Genomic DNA, 15,980 nt, shown 5'->3' with positions numbered 1-15,980 from the left:
TCACGCAGAGAAAGAACCCCAACACCCTACTCCCATGTTTTTAGGCAAGTAAAGACCCCCAAAGGCTTAGAGCAGGGGCGGGGACTTTCTCAGCTCAAGGGCCATTGCCTTCTGAGCAACCTTCCAAGGGCTGCATGCTAGTGTTGGGTGCAGGCAGAGGTTAAAGTGGATGAAGCAGTGGGTTAGTTTCTGTGTATAAACCTCTCCCTCTGACGTCCATCTAGGCATGCAGGAGGCATCGTCAGAGTTCAAGGACACATTTTAGCCGGGCATTTGTAGAGGTGCAGAGTGGAGCCAGTGAGGGGTGTGGCCTGGGAGAGAGTTTTGAGGGCCAAATATAGATGCCTGGAGGTCCGCATTTGGCCCTCCGGGCTTGAGGTTCTCCAGCCCAGCTTGGAGATACATTTGGCTGCTGGTCATAGCTTATTTATCATGTTTGAAAATGAGGTTGGTACCAAAGGAGAAACTCTGGATTCTTCTTGGAACCTGTTGAGAGAAGTTCTCTAGAGTTACAGTAACTCCCCACCCCCATTCTTACTCCGCTTTGATGACCAGGAGGTGTTCATAACCTTTTCCTCCAAACTGTGTGACCAAGGTTTTTCCACGGAAATAACTTATTAAATGTGCGGCTCTCACTGAAGCGATTGAAGTCTGCCCGTTTGGTATTCATCAAAGGTGCCTCCCCTTCCTGGAGATGCCAAATCCAAACTCGGCAATTTACTTTTTTGTGTGGAAAAGCTCGAGTTTTAGGAGGGGTAGGAGGCCCCTGTTGGAGAACCAGAGATGGTGGAAGAATTTTTTTTTTTAAGAGAAAATCAAAACCCTCTGGAGACAAACTGCAGAGAGAGAACTTCAGAGAAATATCCATAATTTCAAAGAACTTCTGACAGCTAAATCCCACTGCCGTGGAACACTGGGCATTTGTGTTGATTCAGGTCTGAAAGCACAGCACCGACTGTTCCGAGTTGAGCCATCTACAGCTTTGAACTGCTCAGGAACCCAGCTTTGAGATGTTGGAACTGTTCCTATTATGTTCTCACCACCCCTCTTCTTTCATCTATTTTCTTTTAATGTAACAAAAGAAGCCCAAATGGTTGCAACAAGAACATTTGCTTTTCCAGGCTGGAAATGTGTGGTGCACACTCATAAAATGTGCAGAGCAACCCACTGTGTATATTTCGTGGATTGCTTGAGTGGATGGACAGAATTGTTTGGTAACGAAGGGAAGAGGATATAGATGAAGAAACGTGTTATAGACCTGTGAAGATGTGTAGAACTCCAGTCCACCGCGGTCCTTGATTTTCCAAAGGCTACATAGCTATTTTTGTTTTTGTTTTTCAAGGATCAGACAATGGTTAATCTGAAAAAGATACATACCTAGAGAGAACAAGGAGGGAGGTCTGGATTAACCAAATTCCAGCGTTTAGCATGATGGTTTAACGGATGGAAATGTATCAAATTGATGTTTAGGTTTTGGTTCAGAACAAAAGTGCTTTGCACAGAGATGCCCTTCTTGGCTGACCTTTTTTTCCCCCCAGAGTTACACAATTCTGAATCTGAATGGACGAAGCAGTCTCTTGTTTTGGAAACAAATATTTCTGCATGGCCATTGGTGGCAGAGTTAAAAACTTATGTAGGATATATTAAGATGCTGTTCTGTGGATTCCTTTCCTGGCTTTAATTCATAAGAATGAGTAGTAGTTTTGGAGGTTATGTAGGAAGCTGCCTTATCCTAAGTCAGATGATTAGCCTATCTAAGTCAACCTTCCCCAGTCTGGTGCCCTCCAGATGTTTTGGACTGCAACTCCCATCATCGCTGTACACTGGCCAGGCTAGCTAGGGCAGATGGGAGTTGTAGTCCAAAGCTTCTGGAGGGCACTAGGTTGGGGAGAAAACTAATCTAGCTCATGGCTGTTGGACCATTGGACTATCTAGCGCCAAAGAGCACCAATATGGTGCCCTCCAAAAAATGTTGGACTGCAACTTCCATCAGAGCCCGTTGTCACTGTGGTTCATGGCTGCAACCATGCCATCTGATGGGGTTACCGTTGGCACATAAACCTGTTGATCTCACTCTTGCTGTTTCCTTGGGTGGGTTGCAAACTGGGCACCGCTATAAACGTGCACTTTGAAGTCTGTGGCGTTTGGGCACACCCCGGCCTTAGAAGCGGCAGTGTATGCCAAAGCAAACTGTGCCCAAGATCCGGAGGCAGATAGTTCATGCCTAATTTGCATCAAGGAGACGATGGCATGGGATAAGGATCAGCGACGGTGGCGGCTTACTGGCTGTTGCCTTTCCCCGGCTCTTTGTTCTCAGCTTGTTTTGCAACCAAAAGAAGCCAACCTCAGAAGGCCCTGGAGGCTCTCTCACTTTTAGGTTAGGATCCTGATTCAACCAGGTACCCTCTGCCCACCTGCCCTGGATCCGCTTGTATCTTGGCACCTCTTGACCACCTTTCTTGTGTTTCTTCGCCTGTCTTTCTCGTGGTTGAGCAAAGTATTGATGTGGTGCCACAGAGGCGGTCAGTTAAAATATCTCAAAAGATTCTGCCTCCCTCCTTTCAGATTTCAGCATTTTAGTCCCTGAAGCACCAGAGCAGACCACATTTCAAGACAAAACTATGTATGGGATTGTTTGACTTATGCTTTGGGGATGTCCTTAAACAGGGAGGCTGGCTATTCCAGCCTTCCCCCAACCTGGTGTCCCCCAAAACGTTTGGACTACAGGGCCCATCAGCATGGCCACATGAAAATGGGGCTGATGGGCACTGTAGTCCAAAATGCTTGGAGAGCACCAAGTTGGGGATGGCTACCCTTTTCTGGGCCTGAATAAGGCGCCAAGATCTGAGCTCTTGCATTGGGGCCCCATTCTCAGCCTGGGAGTCCCTGATGGGCTGTAGCTCAGTGGCAGAGTACCTGCTTTGCCCGCAGAAGGTCCTAGGTTCCATGGCATCTCCAGGTAGGGTTGGGAATGTCCCCTGCCTGAAATCTTGGAGAGCTGCTGCCAGTCAGTGCAGACAACACTGAGCTAGACGGACCAGTGGGTCTGACTGGTATAAGGCAGCTTTTTGTTATCCCTATGACAGTGAGCCCTGGAAAAATTGGGGGTGGGGACTTTTCCCTGTTTTTTCCTGAAAAAATGGGAAATAAAAGGTAAAGGTGTCCCCGCACTTGTAGTGCGAGTCGTTTCTGACTCTTAGGGTGACATCTTGAGACGTTTACTAGGCAGACCGTATATTTGGGGTGGGATTGCCAGTTCCTTCCCCGGCCTTTCTTTACCCCCCAGCATATGCCTGGTTCCCCCAAGAAAATTTTCCTGTTTTTTCCCCCCTGGACCTTCACACCTCTAGTACCTCCGTTCCCATTTCTTCCGTTTTCTGAGCACAGGCCAATTCACGTAAAAATGACCAGAAGCTGCCACGGTCTTGGCTTTGTAACTGGCTTTAGAAGGGCCAGTTGTCCCACAGGGCACAAGGAACGGCAAAAGGAAGATGTGCCCCTCTGGCTGTCTACTGTAGCAGGTGCTTTATGGGCTGCCCTGTGCCCCTCTCTGACCCTCTGTTTGTTCTGCGGTTATGCCACAATGCCAAGCCTCGCCCAGCCCACCAGATGCCTTCCTCGGTTCCTCCTAGAACGGGGCATCAGCCACCTCCTTGCAAGATCTCGGCACAGGCATGTTTGTGAGGGGGTAACATTGATTCGGGGGGGGGGACGACGACAGTGGGACTATCTGCTCCTGAGAATGACTCGGTTGATTTGTCTTTTCCCATCTGCCGCCTCCGGATGCCCTCCCATCTCCTTCCCAGACCCCACATTTGAAAAGGAACACAAACAAATGAGTGTTTCTTTGTAGGTTCTCTGATGAATTCTGAACGAATGTTCTTTGATTTCCCAATCATGCCGTAAGGCAAGGGCAGAGATGTGAAGGCCCGGGGAGGGGGGGGCAGAAAAATTAGGGGATGGGTTTTTTTCTGATTTTTTTCAATGTTTTGGGTGGGGTGGGGGACAAAAAGGGGGAGAAATGGGCACTGGTCCCTCCCCCCAATTTCCCTTTCCCCTCCTGAGCCTTCAAATCTCTAGGCAAGGGTACCCAACCTGGTGCCGTCCAATTGCTTTGGACTACAACTCCCATCATCCCTTACCTTTGGCCATTCTGGCTGGGGCTGATGGGAGTTGTAGTCCAGAGCATGGGGTGGGGTCAGGGAGAAAGACTTGCACCGTGTTGGTTACCCTGTGATAAGGACTGGTTGATGTGCTGTGTAACTCATAGTTGCCTCCATTAAAAGAGTCAGCAGAGGCCCTCATTGGCCGTCTTGCAAATCTTGGGGGATAACTCGGAGCTTATGGGTCAGCTCTCCAAGGCAGGTGACTGTGGCTGCTGCTGGGTCTAGGACCAGGAGCTCCAGGCACCTGTTGAGGATGCTTTAATTTGGATTCTTGCACCGAGCAGAGGGTTGGACTTGATGGCCTTATAGGCCCCTTCCACCTCTATGATTCTGTGAGGATGTGTGTGCTTGAAGCAGCTAGACTGCAGGGTGGAGCCTTGCCTGAGTGATGTTTCTGCGTAGTATGAAATATTTCTAGGCAGGCTGTGGAGTGACTTTGCCGGCCCAGTCTGGCTAGCGTAGGGCATCCTGCTCTGGAAGGACTCTGTCATAAAGGCTTCCAGGCTGGGACGTTGCCTGGCCTCCTTTCACATCTGCTCTTCTGGATCCCCGTTCCCCGCTCTTCTTCCACAGCTGGCTACAGCCGGGAAAGGAGAGGAAATTTTAGGGTAGATTTCCCACTCAGAAAGTGGTCCCAACCCCACCTATCTGTTTTATGTTCTTGAATCCTTTTGGCCTACACAGACTTGGCCTGAGACGTTTTATGGGCCCTAGAGCCTGCAACTGCGTGACCTTAAATGTGGCACAGCTGCCCCCACCGCAGGCATCCTCTGCGAAACGGCTGAGTGGTCCTAGGGCACATCTGGGGAAAGCACTCCCCAGCAAGGTCTGCCTGGCACAGTGCCGGCGAAAGACTTGCCTTCTCTTCCTCTCCCCCCCCCCCCAGCTTTTGATACACTAAGATGAAGTTGCTGGCCATGAGGGTGCTGCCAAAGCTTTGCATGGCTGTTCTGAGGGTGGTTTGCCTTTTTTTTGTTTCTGTTTTATGGCATAATATATTTATTTGTGTTTTTAACAATGTTGTAAGTTGCTTGGAGACCTTCGGGTAACAACAGACAACTAACTAACATTAAATCATAACCACAGTCTCTTGGAGTGCATTGCACTCTTGCCTCGCTAGCACACAGTTTCATCTAGCCTTTGCCAACCTGGTGCCCTCCAGATGTTTTGGACTACAACCTCCATCAGCCACAGGTCAGAGAAGGCTGCTTTTAGTGAATCTCCCAAGGGGAGAGAGGCCACCACTTTCTTCATCCCACTTAAAAGCAAAACATTTGGTAGCAGAGGCAGCTATGTGGGCTCAACAGGGATGCGCAAGGGAGCAGCTTCCTCCACTGACAGGGACGTTCCGCGCAAACAGGAGCTCACATTGGTGCCCTCAGGGGGCTCTTAAGTTAGGAATTGGGGGGAGCATTTCAGCATTTCGGGATTTTCCACCCTCTTTTTTGTTATCCTGAGTCAGACTATTGGTCCATCTAGCTCGGTATTGTCAGCACTGACTGACAGCAGCTCTCCAGGGTTTCAGGCAGGAGTTTCAGGCATACAAAGCAGATGTTCTATCCCTGAGCTGCGGCGCTTGCTTCCCCAAACAGCATCTGCCTAAAAGCTGGGGTGTCACAAATTTGGGAGGGTGTCCGGAGAGGATTGTTTTGCATGAAAGGAGGGTTGTGCCCAGAAAGACATGGTGAAATTGTAAGAAGCTGCATAATACCGAATCAGACTGTTGATCCATCTGGCTTAGTATTGTCTACACTGACTGGCAGCGGCTCTGCAGAATGCCAGGAACTCAACCTGGGGCCATCTGCCACAAAGGTGGTGTCCCACCGCTGACCTTCCCCCAGCCGCTTCTTACAGGGTTCGTTTTCGAAATGGGAAAGGCAGAGAAAGGTGCGTTCTGAAATCTGACTCCATCGTGAGTGCCGGGGTGGGGGAGGATGGCAGCCACAAGCCCCATTTCAGTAGAAGAGGGCTCTGTATTCTGCCAAGCATTTATGGGGTTGGCCCAGCGCCGGCCGGCTCCGGCAGGCTGTGTCCTTCCGCTTGCCTGCTTTTGGAAGTAATTTGTGTTTTCAAAATAATAAATAAAGTGAACCTTGTTTTACAGTTGGGAATTGCTCTTGGACGTTGCTTGCTTTCTGTTTAAATGCAGGGTATGCTTCCCTGTTTCATTTGGCTTTTTTTAGCCAACGCCATTGTTGTGAACAACGTCAGAGATGGGCTAGCTGTGTTTTTGGAAGGATTTTCAAGACTTGGTTTCTCCCTGTCCAAATTGAAAAATGGAAATGGGCTGCCTTCAAGTCGATTCCGACTTATGGGCGACCCTATGAATAGGATTTTCATGGCAAGCGGTATTCAGAGGTGGTTTACCATTGCCTTCCTCTGAGGCTGAGAGGCAGTGACTGGCCCAAGGTCACCAAGGGAGCTTCATGGCTGTGTGGGGATTCTAACCCTGGTCTCCCAGGTCATAGTCCAACACACTAACCACTACGCCACGTGTATTTCAGAATCCCTGAGTTGGCGTATCCGTGACACAATTGGTGCAAGGGCTGTCCAGAGAGACAGGAACGTAGGCAGCTGCCTTAATATCGAGGCAAGCCATTAGTCCATCTAGCTGAGTGTTGTCAACTCTCCTGGGTTTTCAGTGAGGTCTTTGACACCCCTACTTGGAAATGCCAGGGATTGAACCTAGGACTTTGTGCTTGCAAACCATCAGGCTCAGTATTGCTGACACTGACTGGCAGCAGCTCCCCAGGATTTCAGACAAGGTCTTTCTCAGCCGTACCTAGAGATGCCAGAGGTTGAACCTGGGATTTTCTGCATGTACAGCAGATGCTGTGCCACTGAGCCGTGGCCCTCTCCCTGGAGACGAATGGAGGTCAATCTCATCAACAGTCTCTTAGAAGGTGCATGAAGAATGGTGGCTTACCACTTCTTCAGTATGCCCACTGAACCTTTCTTCCCCTCTTCCTGCCACCCCTCCTTTTTGTTGCGCCCGGTGTGTGGAGCGCTAGTGGTCCACAGATCACAGTGAGAGCCTCTAGGCTTAAGCACTGCTAAGTGCCGTTGTTGTTATGGTTATTGCAACACAAACTGCACTCGCCTTCAGAACAGTGATTAAACATTCCCTGTGAAGAAACCCCAGATTTTGTGTCCAGCATATGCTGTATACATTTGCAAAATAGGAAAGACAGAAATTAAAAACACTAGGCATTCTCTTGTACTTGGGGCCTCACAGTAGTGCTAAGTATATTTTGCCATAGGCTGTGGAGGTTAAGCATAAAGAGTAAAGGAGAATCTTAGATCAGGATAAGAAGTGTTGGGAGGGGTGCAGGTGATGGGAGTTTAAGGGTGAGCTGCTCTTAACAATTTAAATGGCCTGGAGCGTCTCCAACTTGAGCATTGAAGAAATGGTCAAACTTTTGCTTGTGAGGTTTTATGCTCACCCTTGAAGCCATAAGGACTAGAAACTTGCTGTTTTTGAAATAATAAAAAAAGAGGAAAACAGAGGTATTTAATATCTGGAACTCTGCACCCAGCACATTTGTGTGGCTCATGAAAGTGCAGAATCCATCATGTGGATGCCTGCCTTCCAGCCATTCAGTTTTATTTCCCAAGTCCTCCATTCTAAGCAGCACATCCATCTCTGTCTCTTTTCAGCCCTTTCCCCGTCACCAAAGACCAACGTCAGCTGAAGTATGAGAAAGCACTTTGCTTGTTTTTCAGTAGAAACGTTTCATGCAATTCCTCTGGATACATCCTCCCTCTCCCACCCCATTTTTTAAAGCAGAGTTTTCAGATCATTGCAGCCACACATACTTGAAAATGCCCTTAGCGTTTTCCATTTCAGCGCCACCGATATGAATCTGGTGATCTGAAATTGGATTCAGCTGTGCTTGAAAGAGCCAAGACTCCTTGTTGAATGCGGCACAATTTGGCCAAAGGTGCTTGCTTGGATTTGTGCAAGAACCTTCATGGCTTGAGAGAGCTGCCCCGTCTGAAGGAGCTTGGCTTCCAAGACTTTACCCCCCCCCTCGGTGTTCTTGGAGTTGCTGCTTGTGAAGCCTGTCTTGGGTTGTGGGTTCAGGAGCTGACCTTTGGCAACTTGCTGTTAGCCCAGCCTCGCAATTAGCTCAGCCTCCCGCAGACCTGGTTCCCCTCTGGGTAGTTTTGGACTGCAGTTCTTTTCACCCTTGACCATTGGTCGTGCTGGCTGGGGCTGACGGGAGTTATAGTTCCACACCATAAGGAAGGGCACCAGTTTGGCGAAGGCTGAGTTACCCACTCGCCTCACTTCTTGGGCTTGTCCCAAAGGGGTGGACAGTGGCAGCACCTCCTTTGTTTTCCAACAGAGCTTTTGCTCAGCTGTAAAGAGCAAAAAGATTTGAGAGCTTCAGACGAAATGCAGGTGCCTGTTTTTGAAACTGTGCAGCGTGACGCTTGTCGCTTGGTCGCTGCAACCCCTTCCAACCTCCTCACTTCCTTGTCCCCCATGATAAAAAGTGGATGCAAGGAATAGGGGTCCCAGACCATAGGTGGTCTGAAGACCTTGGTGACGCTAAGTAGGTCTGGGTTTGGTCAGGGTCCGGATGGGTGACCCCACATGTACGCCACTTTAGGTTCCCTGATGTACAAAAATAAAATGACACATTTGCCAGCATGGCCAAGTTCTCACTCCTGTCATTGGGTTGGTGGCTGTTGCTCCCAGCCCCCCAGATGCTGCGACTGGAAACGGTTCTTTCTAACAAAAGTATCCGAGACTGCAGTTCAGTCTGGTTCTTGTTGCCATTGGATTGGTGCAAAATCATTCTGTCGGGTGTAAGTCATAGCCAGAGTAATGGTAGCCATTTTGTGTCTTGGGTGGGGTGGGGGAAAGGGGATTGCAATAGCTCTGTTGTTGCTATTCTGGAATATGCTAAGGATGTGCACCCTCTTTTTAAGCGATGGTAAAGATGCCAAGACTGCCAGAATGGGGTGGTTGGGTGTCTTTTTTTTTGGGGGGGGGAGCAAATTTTATATCATTCTAGCCCACTTACTCTTTTTCTCCCTCTTGTTAAAGTAGGCCCAGCGTTGTTTTAAAAACCCTGGTCTTCACTCCCCCCCCCCCCAGTTATCCCTGGTCTTTCCATCCCCCAACATTTACTTAGGCATGCTGTGAAAAATGCACAATTAAAAACAGCTGGTTATGAAAATGAGTTTTCCCCTTCAAGGCAAGGAACAGAACTGTGCACTCATAGAGGGGCCTGGCGGAGTTGGAGATGGCATTTATTTCTGCTGCTCCATGTTCCTTGCTTGTTTCTTAATGCTGCCTGGCGGCCTTTCAGGATCTTGTAGCCTCTGCAGCCCCGCAGTGCTCCTGGGTCTATTGCTGTTGAAATGTGCACTGTTTTCATGCTCTCCCTCCCTCCCCCAACGCCTTACCCCATTCACATTAACGTAAACACACGTTGCCTGGGGCATAACGTGAATTCCCAAAGTAGTGTTTTGCATGTGCTGGAATCTTTTGTAGATTTCAGCATCGTATTTGCATATACAAGCAGGCATCCTGACTTCATGAAAAAGTAGAAATGAGAGGCAGTGTTTCAACAGCCTCCCAACAGTTGTAAATTGATTAGTAGGGAGGAGTGAGCTCTGAATCCATCAGCAGGAGATTCCAGCTATCTAGAAATCGATGATGATGTAATACTTGGAGGTTTTTTGGATAAGCGTTTCTGTATTTCATTGCCTCTACTCGAGCTTTGTCCATTCAGAAGAGAATATCTGAGTAGCATCTCATGTTTTCAGCTATGCATATTATAAGCAAGCTCTCTGTGGGTCCTGCCATTTCTCTGCTGCCGTTCACGTGCTTTGCATGTTGGTGGGACTGGAATATAGCCAGGCCTCCACACCCCTTTCCTTCAAGAATTATTTCATATTTTTAAAGGAAAAATTGGAGGGGCACAAGTGCATTATTTATATTTTGGCACACTGAGTTTGTATTCATGCACCCACGCACACTGGTCTGGCACCTCCGTCAACAGTTCTAATTTCCGTGGCTGAAAGAACATCTGAAATATTTAGAAGCGGCACCAGATTTTTGGGAACAGATCACTGCAGAGCATTGAGAAGATATTAAAATTCCTAAGCATCATGTTTCTTTATGCAGAAATGTTAATTTCCTTGTTTGCTTTGTGCTTCATCTTCGGTGGTAAAAATCATTTCCCTCCACTTTTAAATACTAAAAACCTACTTTATTTCATCAGTTTTGAAATTAATAACTGCTTTATTCAACCTGATGAAACGTTCTGGAGAATTCAAAAGCTTGGTCATATTTTTTTGGTGACATTTTGGTCAGGCCTGACATGTGGAGAGCATCAAGTTAAGGAAGGCTGAACAAATAGAACATAGGAAGCCTCCTTATACTGAGTCCGTCCATTGGTCCATCTAGCTCAGTACGGTCAACTCTGACTGGCAGCAGCTCTCCAGTTTCAGGCAGGAGTCTCCCCCTGGAGATGCTGGGGATTGAAGTTAGGACCTTCTGCATACAAAGATGTTCTACCACTGAGCTGCGGCCCTTCCCCAAACAGCATCTGCCTAAAAGCTGGGGTGTCACAAATTTGTTGGGGTCAAGAGAGCATTGTTTTGAGATGTGGCTAGATTCTTCCCTGGCTTAAAATCTGATTTCTTCCTTTTGCGATTATGTCCTCTGCTGGAGTGCCACCATAATTGATGGACCCTCCTTGCAAGTGGATGAAGCGAAAAGGAGGCTTTCAGGTTTTGCTGTTGTTTTGACAGAGTAGTGTGGAGAGAAGTCAGAGAATGAGGCAAATGATCAAGCAGAGGCTGGATCTGTCTTTTCTTTGATAGGATTCCTACTTCATGGCTAGCCATTTATATAATGGCACTATTTCCTTGGAAGATGGTTTGTATTGCCAGTTGAAAGCTATACAGGTTGCATGACTTAGAGATTACTGCTGGAAACATTCCACTCCTCAAGAGAGGGACCAGGATTAAAACTCATTCTGAATATAGATCTGTATGTGCCAAGACAAGGTATGAAGATTATTTAGCAGTTGACATGTACCCATTTTCTCTCCTTGTAAAGTAGATAATTTGGGGGGAAGGAACATGACCAACAATGACTCCAGAATGATCAGCAGTTGCATTTTGGAGACATAACAGGTTTCTCTTTAAACGACTTGTTGTGTAAATGTTTAAAGTACTTCCTGAAATTTATACAAATGCACTTGTTAGGCCTTGAGCCTTGCTCTGAGTTGCTAACTTAAGCTATCTTTTCAGAACAAGCTGAATAGTTCTGGGAACAATCCAAACAAACCTTTCCAAAGGCTAATTTTGGACCCAATAGACTACACATTCTCTGAGAACCCCTTTCTGCCCCTATTGGGACAAAGCAACTCTAGAAAAAACTCAAGGACACAATAAGTCAAGGTTCTTGCGTAGTCGGTTGTTATGCTAAAATCTGACAGGAAATGCTGTGCTGAGGTGTGGACCCTACTCAGTGGAAGCTGCTCTGTTAGGGCAAATGGAGCACTGCCTGCCAATCTCGGCCAGCCCTCAGTTGCCCTACGTTCGTTCATGCAGCCAGGGTTGTAGCACTGCCTGCCAGCATCTTCATTCTTAGTCTCAGTGTTGCCATTGTAGAACTCAGCAGAAGAGGATGGGGACATAACGAGAATGGGTTGGCTTTGCCTCTTCTTGGTTCTGCCTCCGCCCACTGTTGGGCTCCCTGCCTTCCACCCCGCCAGTCCCACTGAGCACCAGCCATCACTGGCCTTACAGAGAATAAACGCCACTCTTCACCCCCCTGTAGCCTTGCACTGGAGAGACCAAGGATTGGCCCTGGGTCCTTCTGCGTGCCAAACATGCAGTGCCACCCTGCGTGCTGCCCTGGGCTCCTGCTGGGAGGAAGGGTGGGATATAAATCAACTAATAAATAAAATGTGCTCTGCCACTGAGCAAATGTGGGGCCTCCTGGGCATGAGCAAATACGGCGTGCCAGTTTGAAGCAACCCTTATTCAGCCCAAGGGCCGCATCTCCTCGTAGGGAACCTTTTGGGGGCCGCATGCCAGTGGTGGGCTGGGCCAGAGGCAGAAGTTGGGTGGACCAATAGGTGTGACTCTTACCTAGATTCCAGACCATGCAGAAGTTAAGACATTTCTACACCCCACCCCTCTCCAACCTCCATCTGCTGTTCACAGACCTATTCCAGCCAGGCAAAAGCTCTCAAGGAATGTGTGGAAGTGGCCTGGTGGGTCGTGGCCAGAGGAGATGGGCTGTGGCCATGGTAGGAGCACAGCCTAGTCAAGAGGCCTCTAAGGGCTGGATAGCGAGCCATGGCGGGCCACATTAGGTCCCCGGGTTAAGGTTTCCCACTGCCCCACTTCCCCGGCTTATGCCATAATCGGTGTGTTAGTTTTTAAGGTGCTGCAAGTCTCTTTATTGTATTTGCCGCAAGAAACTGAAAGCAGCTGTTGCCCCTCAGGAAGTTTTCGGCAGAGATTGGTTTCAGGCAAGTTTGCATGCCTCTCTCTGGTCTTGGGTGGCGAGAGCTCCCTGCACTCTGCTACAGGACTGTGGAGCACAATGGCGTGACAAGCAGGATGCTTTTTCCATTCATGGGAGCCCTCAGTTGCATCAAAGGAAAAAGACACCTGCACCTACAAACACAGCAGTAGTGAGTGCGGTTTCCATCTGGAAAGCCGTGGGGAGTTTATAGTAATTGAGTTGGTCACCTCATCCCCCAAAATGTCCTCCGTTCTAAGCAGGGCACCGAGGACGTTCACCCCTGAACGGTTTCTTGCAAGTGGAGCAAAGTATAAGGTTAAGGAAAGGGAGACATTTTTATTAAAAAGCTGAGAGTGGAGTGGAGGGAAGGGGAGGGGCTGGGGGAGAGAGAGTGTGTTTATTTGCCCTGTAGAATACGACTTTGTATCCCTGTGAGATGATGAAGCATGAGGAATGTCAGTGGCGACTTGGAAGGCTTTTCAAACACACGGGCTCTGGAGAGGGAAGGGCGCTTTTTCGTTATGCGCTGCCATAATGTTTTCTCGTGCAAAATTATTCCAAAGTTCCCGCATTCCTTGCATTTCTTGGGGCACTGCGAGTTGTTGGGTTTTTTTTAAAAAAAAAATATTGTGGTAAGCTCGTGTGCTTGTGTGTCCCAGTGCCACATCTGAATGATTTTCTTGGCAGCAACACGGTTTTGGAAACTGTTTCGGGACACTCAAAGGTTCTTTAGTCTGCCTCGGAGGAAGGAGCTACGCAAGGGTTGGCCTGTTTTCCTTTCCAAACAGCCAGTTATGTTTTCCAGTCCTCTTGCAGTTGCTGCACAAGTAGAGGAGTCAGTTTCCTCTCTCTGTCAGATGACAGTACAAGTGGACCCGAAGAAAGTCTGGCTGCTAGATCAGGGGGGCCCATCCACTCCAGCATTCTGTGCTATAGTGGCCGGCCAGATGCCTCTGGGAAGCCCACAAGAAGTAGGTTGACTGAAGTTGGAACTCCGTTGGGACTCACACAGCTGACCAGGACCCTTGCTTGATGGACACATCTAAGAAACCCTAATGCAAGTGTTAATATCCCTGATAGTTTCGCTGTGTGGCTTTATGCAGGTCACTGTATATTTTAATATCAGTCTGTTTGTTATGTATTTATTAGCTTTAGTTGCTTGTTACCTGAAGGTCTCTAAGCTACTTACTACATTGCTAAAAAAAACAAATAAATATATTATACCATAAAAACCAAACAAGAACAACCCTTCTAACAGCTATAGGAAGCTTTGGCAGCTGACTAATAATGAAACATTGTCATCTTGGTCTGTCAAAAGCCTGGTATCAAAAGATAAGTCTTTACTGGACGCTGAAAAGATTTCAGTGAAGGCATCAGGCAGACCTCGCTGGGGAGTGCATTCCACAGATGGAGAGCCACAACTGAAAAGGCCCTCTCCCTTGTCACCACCCTCTGAGGGTCCTGAGACAGGAGGTCCTGGAGAAGGACCTCGGAAGAAGATTTAAGAGTCCAGGTAGGTGCCTATTGGGAGAGGCGTTCCAGAAGATTCTGGGGTCCTGAGTCATAAAGTTCCCCATCAGGAAAAAAAATCCTGATAGCCATGACCTATCTTCTAGGGCAGCGTTTCCCAACTAGTGGGCCACCAGATGTTGGACCACAATTCCCATCTTTCCTGACCATTGGCAATGCTGGCTGAGGCTGATGGGAGTTGTGGTCCAACAACATCTGGTGGCCCACTAGTTGGGAAAGGCTGTTCTAGGGCTAGTTGTGAAGGCAAGCAAAATGGAGAATGTAAAAATTAAACCAATCAGTTTTCCCTACTTGATGAGTTTTATAGGTTTTAACCCAGAGGAAATGTCCAAATTCTGCTACCTGCAGACCCACAATTCTGCAATTCAAACAGATTTATGCAATCAAATGCCTAAGCAAAGGCATTACTTAACATATTTATTCTGTTTCTGCAGTCCAGATTGTATGGTAGATCTGGAGTGGGGCACAGACAAGTTATATACTACATACAATGACGTCTAGTGACAGAATGTAGTATTAGCCCTGCTGAGAGGTTTCTTTTTAAAAAGTCACAGAGCAAAGAAGGAGCTTCCAAGCTAGCTTTTCCTTCCACGTTTACATACAGTAGGGCCCCGCTCATAGGGCAGGTTCCATTCCAGACTGCTGCTGTAAAGCGAAATCCGCCGTAAAGTGGAACGCATTGACTAACATTGTCTAAAATGGTGTCCGACACCTGAGAAACACCGTAAAAGCGGAACAAGCGCCATGCAATTGACAACCGCTGTATCCGTGGAACGCTGCAAAGTGGGGCCCTACTGTATATTACTCCCTTCATTTTCAACACAAATTTTGGGCCAGTGGTCAGAGAGATGTCGCCAAATATCTGTTCCATAAGTTAGGCCCTGTCAACCGCACTTTGCATATTTGGATTTGCACCCTCCAGATTAAGATTAGGAGTAAAGTTTCATTGTTTTTGCATTATGGAACAATCTCCATCTTCCCCGTCAATTCAGTGTACTCCATACTTTTCTCTTACAACAGTATTCCCCAATCTGGTGCCCTCTGGATGCCTTGGACTGCAACTCCCATCAGCCCTAGCCAGGTGTTAATGGGAGTTGTAGTCCAAAACATCTGGAAGGCACCAGGTTGGGGGAAGGCTGTGCCGCAAGATGTATTTATTTAGTATCCTGCCCTTTCTCCCGAATGAGCCCTGGCGAACATACCAACAAATTAACAACAAAAGAGAATTAGAATGTTTTAAACTGTTTTTATAATGCTTTTATTTCTCTTTTGTTGTTAATTTGTTTGTTGACAAACACAATTATAGTTAAAAACATTACAACATTACAGTTAAAAACACATGTTAGCTTCATCAATGTTGTTATATGCCTTCAAGTCAATTACGCCTTGTGGCGACCCTGTGAATCTTTTTGGATGTATTCATAGAGTTTTCATAGTAAGAGGTATTCCGAAGTGGTTTACTATTGCCTCCCTCTAAGCCTACGGCACCCGGTATTCCCAGGCGGTCTCCCATCCAAGTACTAACCAGTCCTGACCCTGCTTAGCTTCCGAGATCAGACAAGACCGGGCGTGTTTAGGGTAGTATGGCCGTAGGCAGCTTCATCAATAGGAACGCAAAATTCAGCAATCCTGAAACTACAAAATTCCATAATCATGAACTCTACATACTACAAGATTAACCATGGAGTAGTTTATCAGGTCTAGTACAACGCTCAAACGTGTTTTATTAGACAAAGGTCTGACTTTGTATCAGCACATAACGTTAACATTTTATTGATTTA

General features: G+C 47.6%; 1 protein-coding gene and 1 non-coding gene across 4 annotated transcripts in view; one reads left to right on the top strand and one right to left on the bottom strand.

Annotated features, from left to right (window-relative positions):
• The window catches only part of SMAD6 (SMAD family member 6), a 53,209-nt gene that overhangs the window by 22,381 nt on the left and 14,848 nt on the right, over nt 1-15,980 (top strand). The gene's annotated exons all lie outside the window — the stretch shown is intronic.
• On the bottom strand, nt 15,676-15,794 carry LOC133370121 (5S ribosomal RNA). The gene has a single exon (XR_009759073.1). It is a non-coding gene; the product is annotated as a 5S ribosomal RNA (ribosomal RNA).

This window comes from Rhineura floridana, chromosome 14 (genome assembly GCF_030035675.1).
Source record: "Rhineura floridana isolate rRhiFlo1 chromosome 14, rRhiFlo1.hap2, whole genome shotgun sequence".
Lineage (NCBI taxonomy): Eukaryota > Metazoa > Chordata > Lepidosauria > Squamata > Rhineuridae > Rhineura > Rhineura floridana.
This window is presented reverse-complemented; position numbering and strand designations above follow the sequence as displayed.